At 44.2% G+C, this 13905-nt stretch overlaps 1 long non-coding RNA gene across 1 annotated transcript; it reads right to left on the bottom strand.

The window, feature by feature from the left end:
* Positions 1–1210: 1210 nt before the first annotated feature.
* Positions 1211–12040, bottom strand: LOC140197186 (uncharacterized). Its single transcript, XR_011885875.1, has 4 exons — positions 11847–12040; positions 7855–8021; positions 5927–6016; positions 1211–2680 (listed from the first exon to the last, which is right to left on the bottom strand). It is a non-coding gene; the product is annotated as an uncharacterized lncRNA (long non-coding RNA).
* Between the last annotated feature and the right edge of the window lie 1865 nt (positions 12041–13905).

The raw sequence follows: 13905 nt of genomic DNA on the forward strand, positions 1-13905 counted from the left end.
GTTGTGTACTTGGATTTTCAGAAGGCCTTTGACATGGTGCCACACAAGAGGTTGCTGGAGATCTTATAGAAACATATAAAATTATGAAAGGGATAGATAAGATAGAGGCAGGAAAGTTGTTTCCACTGATAGGTGAGACTGGAATTAGGGGACATACCCTCAGGATTGAGGGTGTAGATTTAGGACGGAGTTGAGGAGGAACTGCTTTTCCCAGAATCTGTGGAATTCTCTGCTGATGAAGCAGTACAGGCTACCTCAGTAAATATATTTAAGACAAGGTTGGATAGGTTTTTGCATAGTAGGCGAATTAAAGGTTGTAGGGAAAAGGCAGGTAGATGGAGATGAGTCCATGACCAGATCATTATTGAATGGTGGAGCAAGCTCGATGGGCCAGATGGACTACTCCTGCTCCTATTTCTAATTTCTCATGTGCTTAACCAGCTACAAGCCCATGGTATTATGGGAAAGACTCTAGCATGGATAAAACTATTGACTGATTGGCAGGAAGCAAAGAGTGCGAATAAAGGGACCCTTTCCTGGTTGGCTGTCAGTGACTAGTGGTGTTCCACAGGACCTGCGTTGGGACCAATTCTTTTTATGCTACACTAATGATTTGGATGATGGAATTGATGGCTTTGTTGCCAAGTTTGCAGACGATATGAAGATAGGTGGAGGGGCAGGTAGTTCTGAGGAAGTAGGGAGGCTACAGAAAGACTTAGAATTGAAGAATGGGCAAAGATGTGGCAGATGGAACAGTGTCAGGAAGTGTATGATCATGCACTTTGGTAGAAGAAATTAAAGGGTTGACTATTTTCTAAATGGCAATAAAATACAAAAATCTGAGATGCAAATGGGCTTGTGAGCCCTTGTGCAAGATTCCCTAAAGGTTAATTTGCAAGTTGAGTCTGTGGTGAGGAAGGCAAATGTAATGTTAGCTTTCATTTCAAGAGGACTAGAATATAAAAGCAAGGAAGTAATGTTGAGACGTTATAAAGCACTGATGAGGTCTCACTTGGAGTATCGTGAGCAGCTTCGGGCCCCTTATCTTAGAAGGGATGTGCTGAAACTGGAGAGAGTTCAAGTCAAGTCACTTTTTATTGTCATTTCGACCATAACTGCTGGTACAGTACACAGTAAAAACTAGACGTTTTTCAGGACCATGGTGCTATATGAAACAACACAGAAACTACACTAGACTACAGACCTACCCAGGACTGCACAAAGTGTACAAAACAGTGCAGGCATTACAATAAATAATAAACAAGACAATAGGCACAGTAGAGGGCAGTAGGTTGGTGTCAGTCCAGGCTCTGAGTATTGAGGAGTCTGATGGCTTGGGGGAAGAAACTGTTACACAGTCTGGTCATGAGAGCCCGAATGCTTCGGTGCCTTTTGCCAGATGGCAGGAGGGAGAAGAGTTTGTATGAGGGGTGTGTGGGGTTCTTCATAATGCTGTTTGCTTTGCGGATGCAGCGTGTGGTGTAAATGTCTGTAATGGCGGGAAGAGAGACCCCAATGATCTTCTCAGCTGACCTCACTATCCGCAGCAGGGTCCTACGGTCCGAGATGGTGCAATTTCTGAACCAGGTAGTGATGCAGCTGCTCAGGATGCTCTCGATACAAACTCTGTAGAATGTGGTGAGGATGGGGAGTGGGAGATGGACTTTTCTCAGCCTTCGCAGAAAGTAGAGACGCTGCTGGTCTTTCTTTGCTATGGAGCTGGTGTTGAGGGACCAGGTGAGATCCTCGGCCAGGTGAACACCAAGAAATTTGGTGCTCTTAACGATCTCTATGGAGGAGTCGTCAATTTCAGCAGAGAGTGGTTGCTCCATGTCCTCCTGAAGCCAACAACCATCTCTTTTGTTTTGTTCACATTCAGAGACAGGTTATTGGCTCTGCACCAGTCCGTTAGTCGCTGCACCTCCTCTCTGTATCGTTCTTGCTGATGAGACCCACCATCGGCGAACTTGATGATGTGGTTCGAGCTGTGTGTTGCAGCACAGCACGGGGTCCAGTGAGGGGGGCAGCAGGGTCTTGATGAGTCTCATGACAAGCCTCTCGAAACGCTTCATGATGATGGATGTGAGTGCGACGGGACGGTAGTCGTTGAGGCAGGACAGTGAAGACTCCTTCAGCATGGGGATAATGGAGGTGGCCTTGAAGCACGTAGGAACGATGGCACTGCTCAGGGAGATGTTGAAGATGTCAGTGAGAATCTCTGCTAGCTGGTCTGCACATCCTTTAAGCACCCTGCCAGGAATATTGTCTGGTCCAACAGCCTTCTGTGGGTTGACCTTGCACAGGGTTCTCCTCACATCGGCCACAGTAAGACACAGCACCTGGTTGTTTGGAGGAGGGGTGGTCTTCCTCGCCGCCATATCATTTTCTGCCTCAAAACGAGCGTAGAAGTTGTTCAATGCATCTGGGAGGGAGGCATCACCAGCACAGGCAGGTGGTGTTGTCTTGTAGTTGGTGATGTCCTGAATGCCCTTCCACATGCGCCGCCTGTCGTTGCTGTCCTGGAAGTGGTTGTGGATTCACTGGGCATGTGCACGCTTTGCCTCTCTGATGGCCCGGGACATTTGCCTTCGCTGTTGTTCAAAGGAGGTTCACCAAAATGATTCCAGGATTGAACAGTTTGTCACATGAAGACTGTCTGATAGCTCTGGGCGTGCATTCACTAGAATTCAGAATGAGTGGTGACCTAAGATAGACTGGCAAATGACACTTAAAGGATTGACGGTGGATATGCAATGGCAAGCATTTAAAGGTTGCATGGATGGACTACAACAATTGTTCATCCCAGTTTGGCAAAAGAATAAATCAAGGAAGGTAGTGCACCCGTGGCTGACAAGAGAAATTAGGGATAGTATCAATTCCAAAGAAGAAGCATACAAATTAGCCAGAGAAAGTGGCTCACCTGAGGACTGGGAGAAATTCAGAGTTCAGCAGAGGAGGGCAAAGGGCTTAATTAGGAAGGGGAAAAAAGATTATGAGAGAAAACTGGCAGGGAACATAAAAACGGACTGTAAAAGCTTTTATAGATATGTAAAAAGGAAAAGACTGGTAAAGACAAATGTAGGTCCCCTGCAGACAGAAACAGGTGAATTGATTATGGGGAGCAAGGACATGGCAGACCAATTGAATAATTACTTTGGTTCTGTCTTCACTAAGGAGGACATAAATAATCTTCCAGAAATAGTAGGGGACAGAGGGTCCAGTGAGATGGAGGAACTGAGCGAAATACATGTTAGTAGGGAAGTGGTGTTAGGTAAATTGAAGGGATTGAAGGCAGATAAATCCCCAGGGCCAGATGGTCTGCATCCTAGAGTGCTTAAGGAAGTAGCCCAAGAAATAGTGGATGCATTAGTGATAATTTTTCAAAACTCGTTAGATTCTGGACTAGTTCCTGAGGATTGGAGGGTGGCTAATGTAACTCCACTTTTTAAAAAAGGAGGGAGAGAGAAACCGGGGAATTATAGACCGGTTAGCCTAACGTCAGTGGTGGGGAAACTGCTGGAGTCAGTTATCAAGGATGTGATAACAGCACATTTGGAAAGCGGTGAAATGATCGGACAAAGTCAGCATGGATTTGTGAAAGGAAAATCATGTCTGACGAATCTCATAGTATTTTTTGAGGATGTAACTAGTAGAGTGGATAGGGGAGAACCAGTGGATGTGGTATATTTGGATTTTCAAAACGCTTTTGACAAGGTCCCACACAGGAGATTAGTGTGCAAACTTAAAGCACACGGTATTGGGGGTAAGGTATTGGTGTGGGTGGAGAGTTGGTTAGCAGACCGGAAGCAAAGAGTGGGAATAAACGGGACCTTTTCAGAATGGCAGGCAGTGACTAGTGGGGTACCGCAAGGCTCAGTGCTGGGGCCCCAGTTGTTTACAATATATATTAATGACTTGGATGAGGGAATTAAATGCAGCATCTCCAAGTGTGCGGATGACACAAAGCTGGGTGGCAGTGTTAGCTGTGAGGAGGATGCTAAGAGGATGCAGGGTGACTTGGATAGGTTGGGTGAGTGGGCAAATTCATGGCAGATGTAATTTAATGTGGATAAATGTGAAGTTATCCACTTTGGTGGCAAAAATAGGAAAACAGATTATTATCTGAATGGTGGTCGATTAGGAAAAGGGGAGGTGCAACGAGACCTGGGTGTCATTATACACCAGTGATTGAAAGTGGGCATGCAGGTACAGCAGGCGGTGAAAAAGGCGAATGGTATGCTGGCATTTATAGCAAGAGGATTTGAGTACAGGAGCTGGGAGGTACTACTGCAGTTGTACAAGGCCTTGGTGAGACCACACCTGGAGTATTGTGTGCAGTTTTGGTCCCCTAATCTGAGGAAAGACATCCTTGCCATAGAGGGAGTACAAAGAAGGTTCACCAGATTGATTCCTGGGATGGCAGGACTTTCATATGAAGAAAGACTGGATGAACTGGGCTTGTACTCGTTGGAATTTAGAAGATTGAGGGGGGATCTGATTGAAACGTATAAGATCCTAAAGGGATTGGACAGGCTAGATGCAGGAAGATTGTTCCCGATGTTGGGGAAGTCCAGAACGAGGGGCCACAGTTTGAGGATAGAGGGGAAGCCTTTTAGGACCAAGATTAGGAAAAACTTCTTCACACAGAGAGTGGTGAATCTGTGGAATTCTCTGCCACAGGAAACAGTTGAGGCCAGTTCATTGGCTATATTTAAGAGGGAGTTAGATATGGCCCTTGTGGCTACGGGGGTCAGGGGGTATGGAGGGAAGGCTGGGGCGGGGTTCTGAGTTGGATGATCAGCCATGATCATAATAAATGGCGGTGCAGGTTCGAAGGGCCGAATGGCCTATTCCTGCACTTATTTTCTATGTTTCTATGTTTCTAATTGAAACCTATTGAATAGTGAGAGGCTTTGATAGAGTGGACGTAGTGAGGACGCAGAGGGGTTTAGCAGCCGGATTGGCGTGTTCGACCGTGGATCAGCAGTGTTCGGACCTGGGTTGGTGGTCAGTCTGTATGGAAGGAGAGAGCTCCTATGGCTGCTCTCTTTGTATGCAGATGAATAAGTTTGTGATATTCTGAGATTTGTGTCGTTATTGGACTGTACTCTATATTGGTTTCCTTCAGCTGGAGGGTGGGTGATTTGTTAAAGTGTTGTGAGTAACCGGGGGTTGGGGCTTTGCTGCTGCAGTTGCTGTTCTTTTCTGCGAGTGAGGGGGTCGGGGATTGTTACTGTCGCTGCTTTTTTGCTGCGTGGGAGAGGGGTATTTTTGGGGTCTGTGAGTTTTGTTTCTTTTCTTTTTCGAGCTGGTGGGGGGGGGGGTTTGATGTCTTTTCTTTCATCAACACCCAAGGTCTTTCTGTATTTCATGGCTATCTAGAGAAGACAAATATCCAATTTGTATTGTACATGTGTACTTCGACAATAAAATGAATCTTTGAACTTTTTCTGTTTCCTAGTCCACAGTTCCAGAATGGAGGGGTGTCCTTTTAGAATAGAGACGAGGAGGAATTTCTTTAGCCAGCGAGTGGTGAATCTGTGGAATTTGTTGCCACTGACAACGGTGCAGGCCAAGTCTTCATATATGTATTTAAGGCAGAAGTTGATAGATTCTTGCTTAGTTGGGGCAGGAAGGAATACAAGAAAAAGGGAGGAGATTGGGGCTGAGAGGAAAAAGTGGATCAGCCAAGATGAAATGGTGGAGCAGACTCGATGGGCCAAATGGCCTAATCCTGCTCCTATATCTGATGGTTTTATGTGCAAATGGGACTTATACAGTGTGGGAGCAGGCCCTTTGGCCCAACCCATTCATGCTAACCAAGTTGTCTACTTGAGCAAGTCCCATTTTGAAATTCAAGTTTGTTCATCATGTGTACATCAAAACAGACAGTGAAATGCATCATTTGTGTTAACAACCAACACACCTAATGATGAGAAGGGGGCAGCCCACAATTATTGTCACACATTCCGGCATCAACCTGCAGTAGCTTCCTGGCAATGTTCAACAGATCAACCTAGAACACAACAAGCAACAAAATAACAACAGCAAAACAATTTTCAAAGTACATATACGGTACATTACCATATGCTAGCCTGAGATTAATTTTCTCATGGGCATTTACAGGAAAAAAGAAATACATTAAAATTTATGAAACAATTATGCATACACAGACAAACAACCAATGTGCAAAAGAAGACAAACTGACTAAAAAAAGTACTGGGAACATGAGTTGTAAAGAGTCCTTGAAAGTGAACCTTGGACTCTGTTCTTATCTCTCTCATTCAAGCTTATGTTTATATTAAATGCAAGAGTTTCTGCTGAAGCTGGAAACTTGGGAGCAACACTAATGAAATGCTGGACAATCTCAGCTGTGGTGTTGCTCCCTTCCTGTTTCTGGCTTCCATCCGCACTAATTCCTCCACGATGTCTCTGATTTTATATACCTCAAGAACATCACCCCTCAGTCCTTTACATTCCAAGGAATAAAGTCCTAGCCCTACAAGTCAAAGTTAATTTGAAGTGAATTTATTATCAAGTTGTATATATGTTACAATATACAACCCTGAGATTCATTTTCTTCGGCCTCCAACCTGATGGCATGAACATCGACTTCTCTAACTTCCGCTAATGCCCCACCTCCCCCTCGTAACCCATCCGTTATTTATTTTTATACACACATTCTTTCTCTCACTCTCCTTTTTTTCCCTCTGTCCCTCTGAATATACCCCTTGCCCATCCTCTGGGTCCCCCCCACCTTGTCTTTCTTCCCAGACCTCCTGTCCCATGATCCTCTTGTATCCCCTTTTGCCTATCACCTGTCCAGCTCTTGGCTCCACCCCTCCCCCTCCTGTCTTCTCCTATCATTTTGGATCTCCCCCTCCCCCTCCAACTTTCAAATTCCTTACTCACTCTTCCTTCAGTTAGTCCTGACGAAGGGTCTCAGCCTGAAACGTCGACTGCACCTCTTCCTAGAGATGCTGCCTGGCCTGCTGCGTTCACCAGCAACTTTGATGTGTGTTGCTTGAATTTCCAGCATTTGCAGAATTCCTGTTGTTTCCATTTATTCACTGGTTTGTTTGCCAATTACATTTTTAATCTCTAAGTATTGCCCCATTGACAATGGACCACTTTTGATCAAAGAACTTTAGTTTAAATTAAATCCATCCTGAACATTTTATACATTTTTTTTGTTTTTATGTAGAGATACAGCACAATAATAGGCCCTTCTGGCCCAGTGATCTGTGCTACCCAATTATATTTGTGACTAATTAACCTACTAACCTGTATGCCTTTGTGAAGTGGGGGGAAACCAGAGCACCCAGAGGAAGCCCACGTGGTTAGAGGGAGAATGTGCAAACTCCTTATAGACTCCAGCGAGATTGCTCGCTGGCACTGTCGTAGCTACACTAACTACCATACTGCCCTGCTGCCCCATTATCTGCTTTCCGAGAAGCAATCCTGACTTTTATTTGTTCTTTTATCAGCCAGCCTCTCAAGCCCTCAAGTGTTGGTAGCATCCTCGTGAACCTTTTCTGCATTCTTTCCAGTTCATCCAAGTCTTTCCTATAACGTGATGTTCCAAACAGTACACAGTACACCAAGAGCGGCCCCACCAACAACTCTCAGAGGGACAGAGGGAAAAAGGAGAGTGAGAGAAAGAATATACCTCTTGCCCATCCTCTGGGTCCCCCCCCACCTTGGCTTTCTTCCCGGACCTCCTGTCCCATGATCCTCTCGTATCCCCTTTTGCCTATCACCTGTCCAGCTCTTGGCTCCACCCCTCCCCCTCCTGTCTTCTCCTATCATTTTGGATCTCCCCCTCCCCCTCCAACTTTCAAATTCCTTACTCACTCTTCCTTCAGTTAGTCCTGACGAAGGGTCTCGGCCTGAAACGTCGACTGTACCTCTTCCTACAGATGCTGCCTGGCCTGCTGCGTTCACCAGCAACTTTGATGTGTGTTGCTTGAATTTCCAGCACCTGCAGAATTCCTGTTGTTTGTGATTCATTTTCTTGTGGGCTTTCACAGTAATTACAAAGAAGCACAACAGAATCAATGAAAAGCTGCACTCAGTAAGACAAACAACCAATGTTAAAAAGACAACAAATTGTGCAAATACAAAAAGGAAAAAATAGCAGGTAAAATAATGGTAATGAATAGATAAGCATTAACTATCAAAAACATGAGATGAAGAGTCCTTGAACGTGGGTCCGTAGTTTGTGGGAACAGCTCAGTGTTGCGGGAGAGTGAAGACATCACCTTTGGCTCAGGAACCTGCTGGTTGACAGCTATTAATTATTGCTGAACCTGGTGGTCTGGGACGTGAGGCTCCTGTACCTCCTTCCTGATGGCAGCAGAGAGCATGGCCTGGATTGAGAGGGTCCTTAATGATGTTTTAACTCTGTCCTACATGTCTCGGAAACACCCTTGCAAATATTTTTTTGCGCCCTTTCCAGTTTAATCAATTATTTTTATTTTTAACTGCACCTCAGGACACGTGACAATAACTAACTGGTTTATAATTTACAATATGAGCCAGGACCATAGATCCAAGGAAGTTTCCCTCCAGTGGTGACCCAGAACTGTAATTTGAACCAGGAGCAAGAAGGAATTTGTTTGGCATCGTTCACATCCATGGATTGTGCCGGGGTTTCATTGCCACCAATAAGATTCCTGCAAAGTTATGTTGCCATAGTTACCATGGGCACTTCCTCCACACAAAGGAACCATAACTGAAACCATGACGAATTTATACTCAGTGGCCACTTTATTGGGAAATACTGCACCGAATAAAGTGGCCACTGAGTGTATGTTTGTGGTCTTCTGCTGCTGTAGCCCATCCACTTCAAGATTCGAAGTGTTAAGCATTCAGAGATGCTCCTCTGCACACCACTATTATAACACATGCTTATTTGAGTTACTGTCGCTCTCCTGTCAGCTTGAACCAGTCTGGCCATTCTCCTCTGACCTCTCTCATTAACAAGGCATTTTCGCCCACAGAATTACGACTCACTGAATTTTTTTTTTGTTCTTCACACCATTCCCTGTAAACTCTAGAGTTTGTGCATGAAAATCCCAGGAGATCAGCAGTTTCTGAGATACTCAAACCACCCTGTCTGGCACCAACAATCATTTCATAGTCAAAGTAATTTAGATCACATTTCTCCCCCATTCTGATGTTTGGTCTGAACAACAACTGAATCTCATGACCATATCTGCATGTTTTCATGAATTGAATTGATAAGCTAAAGTTAAAGTCTGTCCCGAGCCTTACAAGCACATCAGGCCAGTGCTTATGCCGGTTTCCATGGCGTGAAACAACTGAGAGTACGAGACTGCCCCCAGCTAGGACGCCAGTCTATCGCAAGGTTAACCTCCAGCATTTTGCTGGTACCCATTTTCAGCTGGGTGGACAGGAGCAATGTGCTGTTAAGTGCCTTGCTCAAAGACACAACATGCTGCCTCGGCTGGGGCTCGAACTCACGACCTTCAGATCACTAGTCCAATGCCTTAACCACATGGCCACACACCACATATTGAATTGAAAAGCTGATTTGATATTTGTATTAATTGGCATGCGTACAGTTGTACCTAATGAAGTGGCTGTTGAATGTATTTATACCTGGTAAAGTTAGAGAAACAGCAGCCAGCATAAAGGTTTAATGTGATGAAGGAGTTATGTAAGATAGCAGGGCAAGGCACGAATCATTACGCAAAGCTAAGGGCCCCCATGGACCATAGCTAATGTGCAGAAGTTCAAATTATGTGGCTTTGTGCTACTTCTGCAGGAGTTTTTTTATGAAGCATTTGCCTCGGAATACAGCAATAGGAATCATTCTGTACATAATTTGGATTTCATTTGGTAAAGATCTTCACCAGCGGTCTAGAATGAAGCTCGATACAATTATTTGAATCTACAAATTTTATTGCTAGTCAAATTTATTCTCATAAATAAGTATATCGACAACATTAAGCATTATGACATGCATATAAAAATGCCAGTCAAGCACCTATGGGATCTATGAAGTGGAATAAACAGTCGACATTTTATAAAACTAGATTCAGCTGCTCTAGTTTCCTACTGCTTAGGATCAGTGATCTGTGGGCATCAGAGGTGTGGTGACACTTGCAGAATGCCTAGCACAATCCTTGTTGAATTGATTTGATGCAAATAAGGCATTTCACTGTATGTTTCAACGTAGATGTGACAAATAAAACTAATCTCTTTCCAGTCACAGAGGTAAGCAGGTAAATGAGGGGTAAGACCATGATGAGATACATTAGAAGATCAAGTGTACATCTTTATCACACCAGAGGATCTTCTAAGAGTGTTATAACAGCAGGTCAGACACCCTGAACCAATAGGCTGGTCCTGGACTTATTCCCTGCCATAATTTACATATTCTTATTTAACTATTTATGGTTTTATTACTATTTATTATTTATGGGCAACTGTAATGATAACCAATTTCCCCTGGGATCAATAAAGTATGACTATGATTATGACTATGACTATGAATAGAAGCTGTCCTTGAGCCTGGTTGTACCTGCTTTCAGACTTTTGCATCTCCTGCTCGACAGGAGTGGGAGAAGACAGAATGTCTAGGATGGGTGGGGCCTTGATTGTGTTGGCTGCTTTGCTAAGGCAGTGGGCGATGTAGACAGTCAATGGATTGGAGGCTGGTTTTCATGATAGACTGGTTTGCAGAGCCTCTTGTTCCTCTGACAGACGTGATAGAAGTCTGATAACAGTGCGACCCTCCTTTGCTCCCTCTTTCATGAGCCAAACATAACTTGTTGAGTACTGGGGGCTGTTGGAGAGGTCAGGCATTTCACAAAGAGTTATGTAGACTGAAATCTCCGTCTATTCATCTGCCTTGACTCTCTTCGTAAGTAGGACAGCATAGTGGTACAGCAGTAAGCGTTCCTGCTACACGCCTCCAGGGACCGAAGTTCAATCCTGGCCCCAGAGCTCCTCTTTGTGGAGTCCCTGTGATCGTGTGGGCTCCAAGTTCATCCCACAAAACCATTGGCTGCTGAAAATTACTCCTGGTGCAAAAGGATGGCAAGAGCATTGGGAGAGTTGGTCAGGGTTAGGGAGAGGGAATAAGTTGCAGGGAGAGGGAATAAGTTGCAGGAATAGAGAAAAAAATATAAAGAAAAACACCTCAGAATGCTGGAGGAAATCAGCAGGACAGGCAGCATCTATGGAGGGGAATTAACAGTCAACTTTCCAGCTGAGACCCTTCATGTCACAATGTACGCTGGCAATATCAGAACCCAAGTGCAGAGGAAAGACAGACGATGAGAGTAGAGACAGCGATGAGAGTTAATTCATGATAATTCCTAAAGAACATTGATGGCTCGGCCTAGCAACACAGTGAGAGTAACATTCTCAAAACTTGGACCCCGCGATTAGCACTAATCGGGCGTCCACTTAAACAATACAAGAATGTCGGAATCCCCAAGGCTATCAAAATAAACATAACATGCTTAAACAGAAAGCCCCATTACAAAGAGCGAGTCGCTTGAGAAAAAAAACACAAACAACTCTAAACAATTAATGACTCTTATTAAACAATAATTAACCAATTTGGGTGCTCTAAAAACTGTGGCAACCAATGCTCTCTGGCGCCATGCACAGGCCAGAAGAGCTCATTACATGTCATCAGGATGGGAAAAGTTTGAAGTAAATTCATTATCAAAGTATTATCAAATATACGTCACCATATATTACCCCAAGATTTGTTTTCTTGCGGGCACAGTAGAACAATAGAATCAGTGAAAAAAAACTACAGCAGGAGACGTGAGGTAGAGCCTGAATGCGTAAAGAATGGCTGTCACCTGGAGCAGTCATATTGCAGGACTTTGATACGAAAGGAGGTTTGGCATGCCATTGAAGACTCTGACAAACGTCAATGTGTGTACAGTGGAGAGCATTGTGACTGGTCACATCTCGGCCTGGTATGGAAAATCCATCGTACAGGAATGCAGGAGTGGGGGACTCAGCCCAGTTCTATCGGGGGTACATCTCTCCCCACCAGACAGGACACCTACAAAGTCAAAATCAAAGTAAATTTATTACCAAAGTACATATTCATTTTCTTGTGGGCATTAACAGGAAAATAAAAACTACAACAGAATTTATGAAAAACTGTACACAAATAAGACAAGAGGTGACGCCTCAGGAAGACGACATCTGTCATCAAGGACATCAGCATCTAAACCATTCCATCTCCTCCATCAGGCAGGAGGTATAGGAGCCTAAAACCACACACCTCAAAGTGCAACCACAACTTCTTCCCCACTGCGATATACTGACCACCTTCTGTGTGAGGAAGCTGCCTCTCAGATTTCTTTTAAATCTCTCCCCTCTCACTTTACACCTTAGGTTTTGATTTCTTTTCCACAGGAAAACAACCATGAGCATTTCATGAGGGGGAAAAATGCTTGGTTTCAGAAAGGGCCATGGATTGGGACCGACTGGATCTTTCTTACGTCTGCCTGGAACTGACCTGATGGGCCAAGTGGCCTCCTCTGTATTGCAGCAATTCTATGGCACCACAGGATACACAACAAGAGAAGAAATCAAAATTCCAAAAACTCTCTTTTATGTTAACAATGTTTAATTTGCTTCATTAATCATATTGCTGAATCTGGTTAATTATATTCATTGTATATTATGCATAAAACATTGACAAAGATCCAGACTTTGATGATACATAATTACGTGATGAAATTAAGAGCTCTTAAGTGAGTGTCTGGTGGGAGACCCTTGGGATACATAGGGTTGATTAGGATGCAGTAAGTTTTCCCACTCAGTAATTTCATCCCTAAAGAATAACAGCCGGAATATCAGTCTGCAGTAAGAAGATGCAGGAGTTTCCCATAGTCTAAAATGTAGCTTTTTGTAGCTACCACCAGTGAGTATTACTTGCCTGGAGTCTACATCACCAGAGCCTGTCCTGGTCCAAACATGTTGATGTGTAGCCAAGAGAGCTCACCAATTCCTTGGGAGAATAAAGAAAGGTTGAACAAGTTAGGTCTTTATTCTTTGGAGCGTAGAAGGTTGAGGGGGGACTTGATAGAGGTGTTTAAAATTATGAAGGGGATTGATAGAGTTGACATAGATAGGCTTTTTCCATTGAGAATGGGGGAGATTCAAGCAAGAGGACATGAGTTGAGAGTTAAGGGGCAAAAGTTTAGGGGTAACATGAGGGGGAACTTTTTTACTCAGAGAGTGGTAGCTGTGTGGAACCAGCTTCCAGCAGAAGTGGTTGAGGTAGGTTCAATGTTGTCGTTTAAAGTTAAATTGGATAGATACATGGACAGGAAAGGAATGGAGGGTTATAGACTAAGTGCAGGTCGGTGGGACTAGGTGAGAGTAAGAGTTCGGCACGGACTAGAAGGGCCGAGATGGCCTGTTTCCATGCTGTAATTGTTATATGGTTATTTGATATGTTCTCTTTGACCCTCACCAATTTTTATTGATTTGCCACAGAAAATATTTTATCCCAGGGGTTCCCAGCCTGGGGTCCATGGACAACTTGGTTAGTGGTATGGGTCCATGGCATTAAAAAGGTTGGGAACTTCTGTTCAATCTGGATGCATCGTGGCTCGGTTATGGCAACTGCTCTGCTCCTGACTGGAAGAAACTGCAGAGTTGTAGATACAACTCAGCATATCATGGAAACCAGCCACCCCTCTGTGGAGTCGATCTATACTTCCCGCTGTCTCAGTAAAGCAGCCAGCATAATCTAGGACCCCACCCATCCTAGATATCCTCACCTCCCTTCTCCCATCGGGCAGAAGATACAAAAGCCTGAAAGCACATCCCACCAGGCTCAAGGACAGCTTCTTCTCCATTGTTATCAGATGCTTGAATGGCCCTCTTGCATAATCG

This window comes from Mobula birostris, chromosome 5, assembly GCF_030028105.1.
Source record: "Mobula birostris isolate sMobBir1 chromosome 5, sMobBir1.hap1, whole genome shotgun sequence".
Lineage (NCBI taxonomy): Eukaryota > Metazoa > Chordata > Chondrichthyes > Myliobatiformes > Myliobatidae > Mobula > Mobula birostris.